The sequence below is a fragment of the Haemaphysalis longicornis genome, unplaced genomic scaffold (genome assembly GCF_048455015.1).
Source record: "Haemaphysalis longicornis isolate Haplotype H1 unplaced genomic scaffold, Haemaphysalis longicornis Haplotype H1 scaffold_7, whole genome shotgun sequence".
Taxonomy (NCBI): Eukaryota; Metazoa; Arthropoda; class Arachnida; order Ixodida; family Ixodidae; genus Haemaphysalis; species Haemaphysalis longicornis.
In genome coordinates, this window is record NW_027526422.1 from 45,552,492 (window position 1) to 45,568,950 (window position 16,459).

The 16,459-nt window shown below is 49.1% G+C and overlaps 1 protein-coding gene across 9 annotated transcripts in view; it reads left to right on the forward strand.

Moving 5' to 3' along the window:
* Positions 1-16,459, forward strand: part of Rbp6 (RNA-binding protein 6) — a 586,247-nt gene that overhangs the window by 391,834 nt on the left and 177,954 nt on the right. The gene's annotated exons all lie outside the window — the stretch shown is intronic.

Below are 16,459 nucleotides of genomic sequence, written 5' to 3' on the forward strand. Positions count from 1 at the left end.
TTCAAGGCGTTGGTATGGATACGTCGAATTGTTTTTCTCACTTTACTGTCCTTTTACGGTTGGCTACTCCCGGTGCCGACCACTTTGGAGCTTGCCATCGAGTGCTTTGAAAACTTCCCTCTAAATGTAATTCTCGCCTCTCGAAGAAATCTACCAGCCCACAGGCGTATGGCTACTGATTCAAAAAGAAAACATTACTATAAGCGAAGATGTTCTTTGCTAAATCTTGGTTGGCTTTTCGTAGTGTGGGTGATGGGGCTTGATCGCCAAGTTCTCCAGAAGGCTTCAGAAAGCCCCATTTGACTTCTCTGACCAGAATTCATGACCACTAGATCGTCAACCCGTACCGCATTTTCTTCCATTTCGTCTCTTATCGAAAGTTTGGTTCCCCCCCCCCCCCCTGCCCTATATTTCTTTTCCTTCTTACCTAGTAAGGAAAGCGTTTACTCACAATTTGAAATACTGGAGTGCCGAAAGCGTGGAGCAGATATTGAAGCATCTCTTATTCCTGGTCGGGGTTTATTTTTTGTGGAAAGCCAAGCGTTGGACGTTGTAAATGTTTTGAGTTTTTATTTATTGTTATCTTTATTTTATCGGGATTTTACGTTCGTTACACAAAGATTCTTCTGTGAGCTATTTAGTTCGCCCCCGTTTTTGTTATTTTGTTCTTTATTCACCCCCCCCCCCAAAAAAAAAAAAAACAAACGTAAAATATAACGATAACCCATTTGACTCTACTACGCAGACATCTCCCACTCGCTTTCAAAAACTTATGTTGCCTCTGCATTCCCAGTGTGGTTGCGTTGGTATTTACACGATAAGCAAGTACTACTTTAGAAGGAAACCCCCCTGAAGAAAAACAAAGCACCGATAACACCTACCTATTGTCGCAGTTATCGCCTGGTGCTTTTAAAACAAAGAGTAAACGAACTCGTCCAGGCCGTTATGACTACAAACTTGTTCAGTTACGCTAGGAAGACACCGTGGAGCACAAAGGGCACCCCATTCTCTCTTGGCACTCGTTCGTAGCTCCTACATGAAGCAACGTAGAAGTTCGGTGCCTCAGTCGCAGTAGCCGTCTAGCCTGTGCGGCGATCAGGTCAAGAAAACAGCCGAGAGGGCTTAAAATATCTTGATGCGGTCGGGCGGTCTCAAAGCAAACATGCCTCATGGTTTAAGAGTTGCCCCGGAACTACAGGGGGAAAAAAAGCGGCTCCGTATGCGTTCCAGTTAAAAGAACTTATATAGTGGGAGGGAAATTTCCCCTTGTTTTTTTTTTCTTTTTTTCATTTTGTGTCAACTAGAAAAACGGATAAAAACACATTCTTGTTCGGCCGTCGTAATAGCTTGAAGTAACTCGAAGAAAAATGATCCAGGGCAACGCGTGAATATAGCCTGAGAATTGTTGCTTCACCAAAAGGGGCGTAGTAAGGAGCACACCCGATGTCGTAACACAAAATCAAGCGCGAAGAGCAGGCCGGTGAGAAAGTAGGAAACGCGAGCGAACGGAATACATTTTTTTTTTTTTCGTCTCGGTAGGGAGTCTTCGATATCGCGTGTTACGACAGCACTCGAGAGCTCCTCCTTCGTGACACGACGTTGGCTGTACAGCGGTGGGTCCAGCGTTTGGAAATTAACTCGAATCCCTCAACCGAGCCACCGTGTATTTTGACGGCGTGAAAAAGCGAAGTACACACGGCGAAGTATGGCCGCCGTGGTTGTCTGCGCCCACTCTCGAGCCAGCGAGCTACAAAACGACCAAAGCGGTTGGCTCAAACTGCTTACTAGGAAATCTATACCGACACCAACCCCCAATTTCGTTTTTCTTTGCTTGTGCACGAACTTTGGTCTCTAGTTTCACTGGATGGTTCAGAGAGTGGCAGCGCTTCTCTAGCTGCTCCTCTAGCGCGTCCTCTGGCCTGATTGGAAGCGGGCCTTTTCCTGCGATCGGCTTTCGGTAAAGTGAAGTCATGTTTGCACAAACAAAATTGCGTAAAGGCATCGTGAACTGGGCTACTGGGAGATCTGTCAAGCGCCAGCCGTTCGAGATTCGGTGCTCCGTTCTCCTATGTTTGTCGGCTACCTGCTTTCAAGTACTGATGCAGCTAGGGTGCTTCGTGAGTTCGCGCACAGGACCTCCATTTGTTCATCCGCGCCTCCACAACCAGGACCCCCTACTCCAGCGCCGTCTTCCGTGTGGGCTGTCTCGGTCACAGTCTACTTTACTTTGTAGACTGTGGTTGGCAGTGGCCTTTACGAGAGCTTATTCCTTCCTCATCGGGATGGCCAGTAGTGCCCACTGCGATGCCTGCGAGGTTGAAGAGACAATCGACCATGTGCTTTGTTGTTGCCCCCAGTATTCATCGGAAAGACGTGTTTTGGCCGCCGAGATCAGCCGATCGGACAATCAACCGTTCAAACTATGGACAGGCTTATAACCGAGGCAATACAGCCGCAAAAAGAGCTGGCAAAAGGAACGCAGCAGCGGGGGCAGATGGAATCACAACGCAAGGGTTCGCAACATGGGTGAGAGCGACATAACGGAGTTCACAAAATGCCCCAACAGAGTATGGGAAAGCAAGCAACTCCCCCAAGATGAAGACACCCCGAGAATGCCGTGATCCGCAAACCCGGGAAAAAACTACAAATAGAAAATTTGAGGTCATTTTCTCTCACGCACGATACTTCACAATTTCATGGCAGAAGAAGAACTCTACCCAGACACCATTCGCGGACATCGACCCTTACAATCACCAACGCAGAAGGTAACAAAAGCCTTTCTGCGTTTCATGAAGGACACACGCTTGGATGACAGACTATAGTGCCCACAAAAGAACTAAAGTGTGTGCGTGGCCCCGCTCCTGTCACCTTTTTTTCGCCTGCCCTCGGTTTTATCCCCTGAACACCCCTTCCCCAGTGCCGAGTAGCAAGCCGGGCTCTAAGCCTGGATAACCTCTCGGTCTTTCCGCTCGTTTTTTACCTCCTCCTTCACCTTTTTTTAAGGCATATCAGAGCGGCGTGTCGTAATGTGAACTCACTAGGCTACCTTCAGTCCCAGCGACCACCGTGTTTTCTTAGCGGCGCTGGCGCTACCACAAGAAAATTCTTCGTGTTATTGGCGTCGTTGCAGGTGTGTGAGCGCATTTGGGCTGACCTCACCAAGTTACTTCGCCTATACTTTTTTCAAATAACCTGACGTCTCCGCTCCCAAAAGTGTGGAGTTCGGAAACTTTTACGCTCAGGTTCGAAGCCGAGAAATTTTCTGTACGCGATAAAGGAAAAAGGCAAAAGAAAAAGGATCATCCCAGTAGCGAGTGAAAAGGAAAGAGCGGAGCGACCTCGAAGTGCGCGGATGAATGCTAAAGGCATGAAAGGGTAGCGACGACGAACAAACGAGTTAAGGGGATGATGATTAAGTGACCGCGCCGAAGAAGAAGAAAGAAAAAAGTAGCAGCATTGGAGCAGTGGCGCGAGGGCGGGTCGGAATAACGGGTGAAAGCAGATAAGCGAGCGCGAAGCGACGCATTCACGAAAAGTCTGCCGCCGCTTCCTCGAAGAGGGGGGACTAGATTCGCACCGTAGTGGGGCGAGTGTGTGCGACAGGGAAGACCATCCGTCAGGGGCATTCGAATGGAGATGCTCCGGCGACCCGCCGCGCCTGGAGCGCTGACACCGAAAGGGCGGCCTTCGCCCACGAAAGACGCCCGGACAGAAAAGAGAGGAGGAGGAGGAGGAGGAAGAGGGGCGCGCGTTTTATCTCGGGACCGGCGCGTAGCGCTATCCCGCTGTGACTATCTCGCGCCTCCCCTCTCGGATCCCGGCAGGGAGGCCGACGTTTCTCGCATGCCTTGTTTCTTCCCCTCCCTTTATCTCTCTGTCGCGTCACCGACGTGTGTGCAGAGAATGCCGTCCCCTCTGGGCCGTGGTCGACTCGTATTAATGAGCCCAGCGAGCGGGGGGGACCCTTCCAACCATCTTCTTTCCCTGACTTTACCCTCCTACGAACGTGCTTTGCTTTGCTGAGCCTTTCATCGTGTTCCCATCCTTCCTCCTCCTTCAGCTTCGACGCCTCATCGAGAACTAAAAGAGCGCGCAGTAAGTACAGAAGGTCCAAGTTTCTTCTCGTTCATCGTCTGCATTGTTTCCGAATCATGCAACAACTATCAACACGTTTCTCTTTTGCAGTTCGCTTGCAGACGGTTTTCCTCGAACTTCACCCTGGCGCATTGCGAAATGTTGCGTTAACAGGGGTCCTGATTTATTGAGTCGTTTATGGTATTCCCTCGCTGGCTGGAGCGAATCTGTCGTTGCCTTTGTGTCTGTGCGCCTCTTGGCACGTATACTAGGCGAGATGAGTTTTCCTTTTCGCGAGATGAAGAGGAGGATACTCGATGCTAGCTTTGTTTTTCGATTCTTACTTTCGTGTTTATATCTTGGACGCTAGAAATTGGTGAAACCGAGCACGTTGTTTCATTTAGTTTCATCCCGGGCGCACGCGCTGCGCAATTTGACCATCGCGCCCAGACGGATGGCAGGTCCTTGTGTTAGATGTCACCCTTATTGCTGGCGTCGGGGTCGGCTACGACGATGCTGGATGTCGGGCCGAGAGACATTAAATGCGCTGCGGCGGTGGTGGCCCGGCCGCCATCGCCGCGATGTCTCCGTGTCTAAGGCATCTGGTGAGTGGAAGGACACGGGTCAAGGACATGGCTTGCCGGTGAGTCTAAGGACGCGGGTTCGATCCCGGCCGCGGCGACCTTTTCTTTTTTTTTTCTTTTGATGGAGGCGAGAAACAAAAACGCTCGTATGTCGAGAACTCGGCCCGCGTTAAAGATCGCCAGGAGGTGTAAATTAATCCGGAGTTCGTTGTGCGTAGAACCTCGGAAATTTTACGTCACTTCTTGGTGTCCGCAAGGTTAAATTCGCAAAATGACCTGAAAATGAAGCCTCAAGCGCTGAGCTTGGACTGTTCCTTTTCCCACCGTTTTGCACTAATTGGGCACTGAGGATTGCCAGGAAATCGAAGTCTCCGCTCCGTTTATTTTGCGCCGCGGTATCTTTATATATCTATATATCTTACATCTAAAAAATACACAGAGGCGCTAGCGCAGCATATTTGATTCACATCGTAGTTCAGAGTTTGAGGGCACGTAATGAGCCGGCAGGAAGTTCTAAATTTCTTCCCAAGTATCATCTACTTCGAAGGCGAGGTGTTATCTACCCAGTCTGATATCCCAGTCTAATACTCAGAAGACTAAATTTGCTTTCATTAATGCACTCACCGAGCGCTGTGTTTTATTTCTTTTCCGTAAGGGCCTGCTGTTTTTTTCTCGTCGGACTTCATTTAGGGATGTATGTCCTGTACGCAAGAGCTGAGTACTGTGATGTTAGTTTTTATCCACATGTCACCGCAAACTTTTCGCCTTTTACTTTTCTCAAACTCTCCAAATTCTTTAGAAAACCATCAAGAACACACCGCGTAAATGGGAGGATTCGTTAGTCGAAATATTTGTATCTTCATGAAGAGGAGTTGCTTATAAATTATGTGCATTAAAAGTGTTTTAAGTTAACACAAAAGTCAGGAGGGTTACAATCGAGGGTAATGGTGTGCGCTTAAGGCTGAGTCTATAGACTACAATGAGGTAAATAGTGCGAACTCTTGGCAGTGCCTCGATGAACCCCTTCTTTCTTACCTTGGTTGTACTCAGCGCTTGGCGTGGCATTTCAGGCTCTTTTTTTTTCGCGTTCTTCATTACGTGGCATGGTTAACAATCAAACTGACATCCCGAAGTACTTTCATACACGTTGAAAAAGGGCACACTTAGTTGCGAACAAAAAACAACTAAATTTTCTTACAGTTCGCGGTCAGTTCCAGTATTACGTAAAATCAGTGATAATGTTGCTCAGCATTACGGTACGTTAAAATCTCCAGAAGCATTATCAAACTGCCGTGCAAATTATCCCATAATTTCGACAGTGCAACAATAAATTACTCTTCTGATGGAGGCGAAAAGCAAAAACGCCCGTGTGTACGAGATTTCGGCGCACGTTAAAGATCCCCAGGTGGTCAAAATTAAACCGGAGCTCTCCACTACGGCGCGCCTCATCGCCTGCGTTGCGTCGGCGCGTTAAACACTACAATCAATCAATCAACAATAAATTACTCCTTTTCTTCCCTTCACGGCTTCAATTTTTCTACGTAGGAAAAATTCCCCTCTTATTCCGACAACGCTGAAGCAAAGCAGCTTGCCGTCGTGTTTCCGGAAGCCGTTATTCAAGCAAAATTGATAAAAAATGGAAAAGCTTCGGACACTCGGCTGACCGACTCAGAAGAAGGGGGAGCGCAGCGTAGCGCTTCAAATCCGCAAACACGCACGCAGCGACGAAAAGCCCTTCCCGGATCGGCACTTCATCGCAGAGCAGGCCTGGAATGGTCATTTGGCCGCCTTTCATGCGCGACGTCGTAACCGGCCAACCTCAAATAAAAAAAAAAGAAAAGGAGTGGGGACAGCGTTGGGCCTTTGCTTAAACAAGGAGCACAGAAACAAAAATAACCGTTCCCATTGGCGTTGGGCGAGTCGTCACAGCGTATGAGGCGACTGACTCTCTGAGCCGTGACTGAGTGCGCTTCTTTGCATTTGTGATCATTTCCTCCGAGCCGAGCTCAGTTGGCGCGCTTTTTCACCTTCCCGCCGTATCTCCCGCGTTCTCATCCTTCCCCAACCGGCTCAGCGTTCCTGATCGCCTCTCTGCCGGTGTTTCCCCTTTTTCGCATCCCCGTCACGAGCCATCCACCGGGCAAGTAAGTCGGCCGCGCGGAGAAGCCTTCCACGACCGTGTTGCCGAACAGAATAAAAAGGAATGATAAGTGTCTGCAAGTTCGTTGCCGGCCGTCGAGCTTTCTGTGCGGAAATACAGCCGATCCTTCGTCATTCCAGATTAGCCGCTGTTTTCCGCTCGACGGCCGATGTTGCGCTGCGACTAGAAGTCCTCCGGGTTTCCCGCCTTTCTCGCGTAGCGTTTGCTGCGGCCCGCATCAGGTACGCTTCTCCGCCGTCCCAGGTCGCCTTTTTCTATCGCGTTAATATGCGCCCATGAGAGCAGTCATAAATTGGCCTTTGCTTCCGGATCACAGCACCCAAGGGGGCGGTTGCAGCGGACACGGCTAAGTACCACGGGCGCTTTTTTTATGGTGAGCGATCGAGCACGCCTCGCCGAAAAAGCGTCGTGGGGCGCTTTGCTCGCTGCGAAATCCTTCGCCGATGGTTGGACCTGCGCGTAAACTCGCGTGTTATTTTCGTTTGACTACAAATTTTTCTGGGTACTTAGTTGTGAGTTGTTTGTCGGTGCGAAATTCGACTCCATAACACCGTGCAGTTTTTTGAAAGTTCTAGCTTAACATTTGCTTCATGTTGTTGTTCATGTTTCACTCGGAGATGGGCGTGTTATCATTGTTTTATTTAGGCCGTGAATATCATCAATTACAGAAATGACGGCATAATTTAGGTCGTGTTATATTTATTTTTATTATTGTTCTCCGTAGTCTCCCTGACTTTCCAAAAACAACATGTAATCTTCATCCAACAGTCAAACGTTTCCTCTATGCTTTCCGTAGCATGCTGGACTGCTGGGTATACCTTTTCTGTATTCACTCAACGACCCCGTCATCCCCGTACATACGCACTTGCAGTACTCTCCGGCCACATTACGTGACTATCGTCAGATTAGAACTTCGCGCAGCTCGTGTTGCGTTAGGTGTGCAATGGGGAATAAATACTGGTCCTATAAAACAAATGGTAATAACTAAGCGAGACAAATTCCTGCGTGTGATCACGATTGCATAGGGATAGTAACGATTGTAAAAGCGCAATGCCTGTTTTGCTTTATACGGCTCTCGTTCCGTAAGCGGCCTTCTCTCCTGCTTGTGCAAAAGAAGTGCTTGTAAAGTCCTGCATTAGCATACGCTTTCAGAAGACAGCCTAAAGCTGTGCAAAATTCCACGCTAGAGGAAGCTTCCACTTACGTCTGCGTTTTCGGGCTTCCCAGGGAACCCGAACTGGACGCCTGAAAGCTCTTTCGGGGAGACAGGATGCCCGTAGTGCTCAGGAAAATACGATCGGAAACAGAGGGAAACAAGCGGTGGAGACTGGAACATCTCTCGCAGGTGTCGCCGGCGCCGAGCTCCCTCACTCTATTCCTCCTCCTCCTCCGCCTCTCTGGAAATAAGCGCGGACTTTCACCAGCACCAGCTGGAAGCAGCACCAGGACCCCGTACGAATCTTATTAGACGGGAAATGACGCAGGGTTGAATAAGATATCAGCGAAGCGCGGGAAACAAACATTTGGAACATTGAGACCGATTGAAAGAAGAACGCAAATGGAAAGGTTTACAGAAGAAAGTAACTTGCACAAGTCGAATAACAAAAACAGAGCTGGAAGGGGGGAATGCTGAATAGCAGGAAACGGGGGCAGAGAGAGAGAGAGGCGTTGCTTTTTGCCGTAAATTATGTGCGACGGCTGGCACGCATTGCTCCTGACTGTTCCGTCCTGAGCAGAGCTTTCGTTGGTCCGCTGAAGTACGAAACTGCGGGTGGGCCGCCGACGCTACCCGCGTGCGTTATGATCTCCCACTGCGCATCGACTAAGAAATGCGTCTCTACTCGTGATGCTTTGGCGATAGCCGAGGTCATATCGGATCATAAGCCGATCTTACACCAAAAAAGAATTTAAGGGTCTTTCCTGTGTTTTTACGGCCCGACGAGCTAACACTAAAACAAGGTAACAGGGTCTTGCCAAATATTTTTGTCATCTTATGTACTTGGAGATAAACGAAAATATCGTGATTAATGATAACAGTATTGAAGCACAATCAAATTCTCTATGGTTGTCAGCCCCAGTTTCGAGAAAAATTAGGTTGGAGCTTTCTGAGTTTTTCTTTTATTGAAATCTGAATTAATTGCGGGTGTGATAATATCAGGAGTTAATTTTTCGCTAGCCCGTATACCACGGAATATTAGTGCGTGGCCCAATGCAAAAGTGGTTTCATTTCTTTTTTTTTCGAGCTCGCCACGTTCGCAACGAGCATTGCTGTACCCTATGTGGGGAAGCCATTTTCAACGTTATTACGACGCGCTTTTTGGCAAGCGATTCCCAAAGCGCGGTATTTTCCCCTTCGAATGCGCGTTCAAAGCGCGATAAAAGAGTTGCTGCCTCCGTGAATGCAAGCTGCGGGGCATTGTCGCGGTCCTTTTTTCATGTACGTGCTTTTCTCAAACGAAATGGCATCGAGCTATGCAAAACGCCTGTGAGAAGTTGCAGCAGGGAAGGAAGGAATCTCGAGAAAAAGGCAACGCCAGTGAGAGGAGCCCCGCTCGCGAGATGTGCGTTAATAGGAAAGCAGCTCCGGACGGGAGTACGGGAGTACGGCGGGTGAGTTTTTTATTTCCTTTCGCAACACGACACCTTGACGGTTTCGCATGCCCGCCCGGCCCGCCCGCCTGCGCACTCGTAGAATCGGCGCTGCATGTCGTTTCGGCCTCCGAAACCATGTCCGAAACGAAGCAGGCGCCGTCGGAAAGCTCGGAGGCGCCCTCAAGTGTTTCGCCTACAAATGAGGAAGGAAACATCTGGTGGACGCCGAGAGAGGAGGCAAAAAGCGCGCGAATATCGAATGAGAGCAAATGTATTTTCGAGCCTTCCTTCGCCTCGCTCTCCGAGAATTGCGAAAAAACTGGAGGTGCGCGAAGAAGGGAGACGACGTTGGAAGCAGGTGAAATCAATAGTGTGCAGGAGGATGTAAACGAAAACACAAATGTTGTTGAAGGAAGTAGATCGAGGCTGTTGGGGAGAGGATGGTGGAAAATCGGGCCGAGTGGCGGGGAGGCCTCCGCCGCCTCGGTAATGTGCGTGGGCGAATCAAGATGCATGAGCTCTCGCTGCTCGAAAACACTCCTAGCTTGCGACCCCTTTAGAACCTCGCAGCCAGCAAATGGGAAGAAGCCTCTGAAACAACGCTCGCGCTGCGGCGGCTCTGGGCTGTTTCCTCTTACTGATGCTAATCACGCGGATTCCACTTCCGACGTATTTGCCCGCCGGACTTCAATAGAGCGACTTGCCGATTCGTATGCCTTGTGTGCTACTTAAATTAGCGCAGCGCTCTTTGCGTCACTTTTTCTCACTACGCTGGCATCAAACGTGGGAGACACTCTTTCTTTTCCGTGAACGACGAAGGAATCTTCAAACTTGTGTGCTGTGATCTAGACGCACGTGCCCGTGAAATTATAGAAGAAAAGGTTAAAAAATCCTAAAAGAGGTCTCTCCGAGGGTTGGCCCAAGGAATTCCATGCATGTATTGGTAAATGTACTCGCATAATCGAGTAAATGTACTCGCCGCAACGGATTTTTTTTCCTCCCTCTCGTTTTAAGTCAATCTGCATGGTTCTGATTTTTGGGGTGGTTCGTGTTTGCGATCCTTCCGTGAACCGCTGCTCTTCTGTGCGAGCATGTCTGGGAATGAATACAGAACGAAAGGTATTTTTTAGCTGCGTATTAGAACGTCCGTAGCGTAATAAGCCTAATGAAATTTTGCATCTCTATGAAATCTTTCTGGCGGTTGGCCGTTAAGTAGTGTATTATACAGTAGCTTTATCAAAACGTGAGTACCGACTGTTTTCCGCAATTATACGCCTTAGCTTTTCCCTTTGTATCACTGGAAAACCGCCGACTATTTTTGCACCGCGTTTAAGTTGTTGAATTCCAGCAACCAGATTCCTGCGGCAATCATTCTCCGGGAGATAATTTTCTACGCCCCGGTTTTTGTTCCTTTTTTTCGGCATTTCGCCTTACTTACTGCGCATTCTTTTCTGCACATTTATTTCTACGCACTGCTTGTTAAAATTGTCAAAGCGTGTATACCGCAATTTCTTATCGTTAAACACGAACGTGGCGTGCATTTTTATTACCACTTATTTAATTCCGTATGTCTCACAAGTATATCTTTTAGAGAACCTATCTTCCGTCCAAAACCGCCCCAAGCGATTCATCACGTCATTTACTTTTTAGTTGTTAACTTCAAACGTTACTTGGCTCTAACATTCTCTCTGTCCTTCTATTCCTGCACCGAGTAGACTAGCAGGATATTCGATTTCCTTTACGAAAGCTTCGAATATTCGCCCACCGCTATATGTTTGTGCCGTCGGCACTACTACTATTCCATACCTTAGCGTATCTTTAATGCCGGAAACAGGTTTCGTCAATGCAACGTCTAAAATGCCATTTCGGACCCGAAAAAGAAAAAACGCTTTTTCTATCTTCAGATGGGCAAAACAAGACAATGTAGGTTAGGGCACTGTTGTCTGGTGAGCTTACAAGAGTGGGGTTTAGGCCTTATCACGTTAGCATAGTTTGTTAAACCTGATAGCATGCAAATGCGAACGATCTCAATACGTCGTAATATGCAACACACAACCGTGCACTGAACAAAATGCCTTAGTATTCAAAGCTTCTGTAATCTGCCTAGCAGCGGTTACCGCTTGTCTTTAAGCTAAGCGGACTGATTGCTTTAAAACAACTTATCTGCGGGGATTTGGGACCCGAAACTACACAGGTCTATGCTACGAGGCGTGCCTTAGCCGATGAGTGTGGATTAATTTAGCACCTGGAGATTGGTGCAGAAATCTCGACGCAAGGGCGCTTTGGTTTTTCCGAATTCTTCGCGTTGCTAGTCGATATTTCCAGTATTGTACGAGCGACAATAGGTACTAACACAACCCGCCGCTGTGGCTCAGTGACTAAGGCGTTGTGCTGCTGAGCACGAGGACGCGGGTTCGATTCCCGGCCGCGGCGGCCGCTTTTCTGATGAAGACGAAAAGCAAAAACGCCCGTGTGTTCGAGATTTCGGCGCACGTTAAAGATCCCCAGGTGGTCAAAATTAATCCGGAGCCCTCCACTCATCGCCTGCGTTGCGTCGGCGCGTTAAACCGTACAATAAATCAGGTACTAACACATACAGTACGTTGCTGGTCACGTGTGTGAAATTGCATTCCCGAGAGCACGTCCATCCTCCACTGACTCGGTACCCTCAAAACAATTTTCAGTAATCATAAAAATCGCGGAATCATTCTTGTCGTTCAACTGAGCGAAATACCCGAGGTTTCGCAAAAGCATTCTGACGATGCACGGATACTCCATGGATGCACCACCGTTTTCCTATTTGGTCCTTGCTTGGCGTCTGCGACGTGTGCGCAGCCATTTATTTCTATCATTGAAGATGCACCGATGCCATCGGTAGATTGAATCTCGGAGCCGTGTAAATCGGGAGATCACGTCGCCTTGGCCCCCAATCTTCTCCGGCAAACTTCACTCGAGACGCAATTGAAACGGCTTTTCTCGAGCGCGTTCTCTGGTATCACCCTGCGCTTTTCTTCGTTCTTTTTGTTGCTTTCGTCAATGGTTGGATGGCTCGCAAAGTTAAAACTTTTCTCTGGCTGTCCGAATCAAAACACTGTTGTGTTCAACGTAAAGAAGAAGCGCAGAGTAATACATTTTTTTAACGCAAAAAGTAGATCCAAGCGATTTGGTGGGATTTTTAATCCCAGTCTCATTTTTGTTTTCATTATACAAATGATTTTTATAAAATAAGTGCGCGGTTTTCGAACAGCTTAGCAGTTGCTTGTGGTAATTTTGCCCCCGAGCATTTTTGCGGTGATGTAGATTGAAATCGGGTTGCAGATAAACATAAGTAACTCGTTTAGAATGGCTCTATGGCGGACGGGCTGGGGCATAACTTTTTACGTTTGCTGCGTTTATTTTAAAACATTTATGTCGCTTTGTTGCGCATTAGGACACAAATGCAATCGCTTTTCTCGATGGCGGATAAACAACAAAATCCCATATCCGGAATCGCACCTGCTTGCCTCATCCCAAGTCGTAATTCTGCCAACTATATACTGCGACATCCGTGTCATCGCGTTAAAGGAAGATTTTGAGCACTGGCTTGCCCCTTTTGCTTCGGATTAAATTTCCGGTGTGTGCGACGGATGTGCACAAGCAACTTCCTACTGCGCAACTTATACTGCCGGCTTCTGGTCTAACCCATATTAAAAAACTACTCATGGCAGATGATTTTTTGTCAGTGAGGGACCAGTCCTAGCCCTAAGTCTTCGTGCACTTTGTGAAGGCGAAGTACGCGCCATTTTAGGCTGCTACTATGCCCGCGAAACTGCGAACGCGTGCGTTCTAGCTCGGTTCTGCATTACCACCTCACAGTTTTACGAGGGGAACAGTTAAGGAATTGTAAAGTTCCTTCTGAAACACAACTTATTTTCTCATTTAATTGAATGGGAAATAAAAAAGAAAATGGCAACGTCTTTAGCAATCGAAGCTCGCGCAAGAAAGAGGTGCTTTAATTTCAAGTGCCTGGATTCACGCGCGTCTCCTCCGTACAGGGCGGAAATACATATGCGTTGGAGCCACCATTTTAGGTCACTCGCTCGCAGCCGCATCAAGTTACTCTAGCAAGACCACACTGTAATTTTCGTCGCAACGCGGTTTACACGCGAAGTTTGAATCACCTTTTCTATTTCGCGTTGCTACCGTATAAACCGGATTATAGGTCGACCCGGTATATAGGTCGACCCCCTACCTTGAGGTGGGAAAAGTTGACAAAAAAAATAATTCGGCACAGAAGCGCACTCACAATGTCTATATTTATTTTAGACGCCCGTCCGTCACTTCCACTCACTATGCCTGCCGAACTCACTCGATCGAGCTCTCAGAGTCATCCGAGGATGACTGCTTCGCACTGTCATCTTCCACGCCATCAGGCACGTTGCTGATGGAGCACTTCCTGAACGCTCGCGTAACCATGTCGTCGGGCAGCGACTGCCCAGAGAAGGACACCCAGCTTGACACGGTCGCAACCGGCCCGTATAGGTCTTTTTGTTGTCGCCGGCTATCCACTCATTGTACAGTTCGCGGAGCCCGTCCGCGCATGGCCTCCGGAGCGATCGTGAGCGAAGTTCCCGGACGAAGTCCGCCACTTTGTTCTCCAACTCGGGGTGCACCGCTTGACGTCCACGGAACGATCGGTTTCGGGGGTTGCACGCGCACAGCTTAGCTTTCTGGTTCTGCCAGTACCGCACACTTTTCTACGAAACGCCTAACTGGCGTTGCGCCGCCATATTCCCATTCTGCTCGGTGACTCAATCGCCGTCAGCTTAAACGCCGCGGTGAACTGGCGTCGACTGCCGCCACTCATCTTCGAACAGAGACTTACAGAAATGTACGCACGCACGCACAATAAACGAGTAAAAGACGAAAAACTAGAGAAAAGCGAAACCAAATAAAGGCCTGATAGTGCGAGAGAGCAGTCCGACACGAATGGCAATGGCGACGGACTGCGCTTGCCCACTGTTGCCAGACAACGATTTACATTCTGCCAATGACCGCTATATAAGACGAGGGGTGACTTTTGTGCGGATTTTTTTGGAAAAAAACTCGACCTATATTCCGGTTTATACGGTAGGTATTGTGGGAAACACGAAAACAGCTACGCCTTGAGCACTTTGACCAAATAGCGGCGGCACGGGTGCGTTCAAAGGTTGCCTCCACCGTCTACGGCGGCGCCAGCATCGAGGCACCCGAGCTGGGGTTTGGTGGCAGCTTCTCGTATTTCGTGAACAAGTTGGGTTTTTGTACCGACAACTACTTTCGCATTGGTGTTGTTGTTGCTGTGAGTACGCTTATTTCACAGCCTCTGGGCTTAGTAGAAGGGAAAGGAGTTCGGGTTACGACCAGGAATCCAGGTTTGCGTATAGCTTCTATTCACTGGCGAGGCACGCAGGCAGGCAACCAGGGGTGTGTGCCGTTACTGGTTACGTCGGTCTCCGCGGGACGGCGGTACTTGTCCGTGCTAAGCACTTGAGTTTTCTTGGACGTTCCAAACTCTGCCCCACCGAGTGCAAAATAATGCCTCCAGTCCGATGTGAGTGCGATTAATATCATCTCTGCTGACACCACCGTTGAGAATCGGGTTGAAATGGAGCAGACGACGCACTCCGGTGTTTTTTTTTTTGTTTGTTTGTTTTACTTCGGCTTGCGGGCGCAGTGGCACAAGGTGGCGCATCGGCCATGTCCGTGGCCGTTTCCAGTGTTGCCAAGCGAAAAAATTGACAGCTGAACTTTTAAATAAATACCACCTATACCGCGCCCAGTAAGGCATGGAGCTCAGGTCCGGGAGGCCACCGACGGCAGTACGTAGATGCTCAGTAGTGGAGCTCAGCTATGTTCGCTCTTTGAGCTCCTCGTGACCTTGCATTTAAATGCTGTCGCTGTCAGGTCCGAGCAGACAGGTTCCGACCGGCGGCACCAAACAGGCTCGGGGTTCTACAGGGCGTGGCGGAGCGCGGCGCCGTGGAAGACCTAGGTGCGGTACGCAACGGCGAAGGCTGCCTCGTTCCACTTCTTGGTGGCGCGACCCCAGCCTCGCGGGAACCTTCCTCACGCGACTTTTCCCTCTTGTGAGTCCGCTCCAATCTCGGCTCACCCTACTCGTCGTCCCCTGGCACGCGTGCGCTTTCGGGGAGCGGCGGCGTTTTTTACCTTTTCAAGGCAAGAGCAGCGGGCGGATCGTCGTTCGCCCAAGTAATGACTGGGTGTGTTCCGGAAACAGCGTTCTGCTCTTCGTGCTTCGCCTCTCGCCCTCGTGTCACCGAGGGCGTGGTCGCTGGGGGAGATCGCACGGGAGAGGGCCCGCAATCCTCATTGACGCTCAAGCCCTCGCTCCCTACTCGGCTCGCTTCGGCCATTGTGGCAGGCAGGGGAAAATGCGCCGGCACGTTGCAGCACCGCGCAATGCTGCGATCACCCGCGAGCACGCCACGCGTGATCGAGTAGGTTGCGTAAGTCGCCTCTCTCGTCGGCTTCTTTCGGCTAATACGTAATTTATGCAGCCAGTGTTTCCCTACAAGGGCAGTTGTACAACGAAGTGGAATTTGTGACTCTTGTGTACGCGAAGAAAAACTAGACTAACCTCACACTTCAAAAGCGCTAGCATGAGACATTAATCGAAATTGTCGGATTCGTCGTTCGAACAGATTGCAAGAATTTTCGGGAAAGGCTTCCTGAAGGCGCAAACATGGAAATATAGCTTTTTTACATGCAAGAATTTTCGGGAAAGGCTTCCTGAAGGCACAAAACATGGAAAGATAGCTTTTTTATACCAACATTTGTTTTCGCAAGCCTCAAAATGTGGTCTTGAATTGCGTGTCTGGGAAGCACAGGACTTAGAATCCGTAAATAACTTTTAACGCACGAGTGCACATCAGCGTCATTAACATCGTCACCAATTTCTTTTTCGTCGTGACCTCTTTCGTCCGGCGTAGCAAGCTTGGCATCTTAGTTCGGCTGACATCGCCCGACAGATTAAATGTCGTTTTCTCTCTCTCTCTCTCTCTCTCTC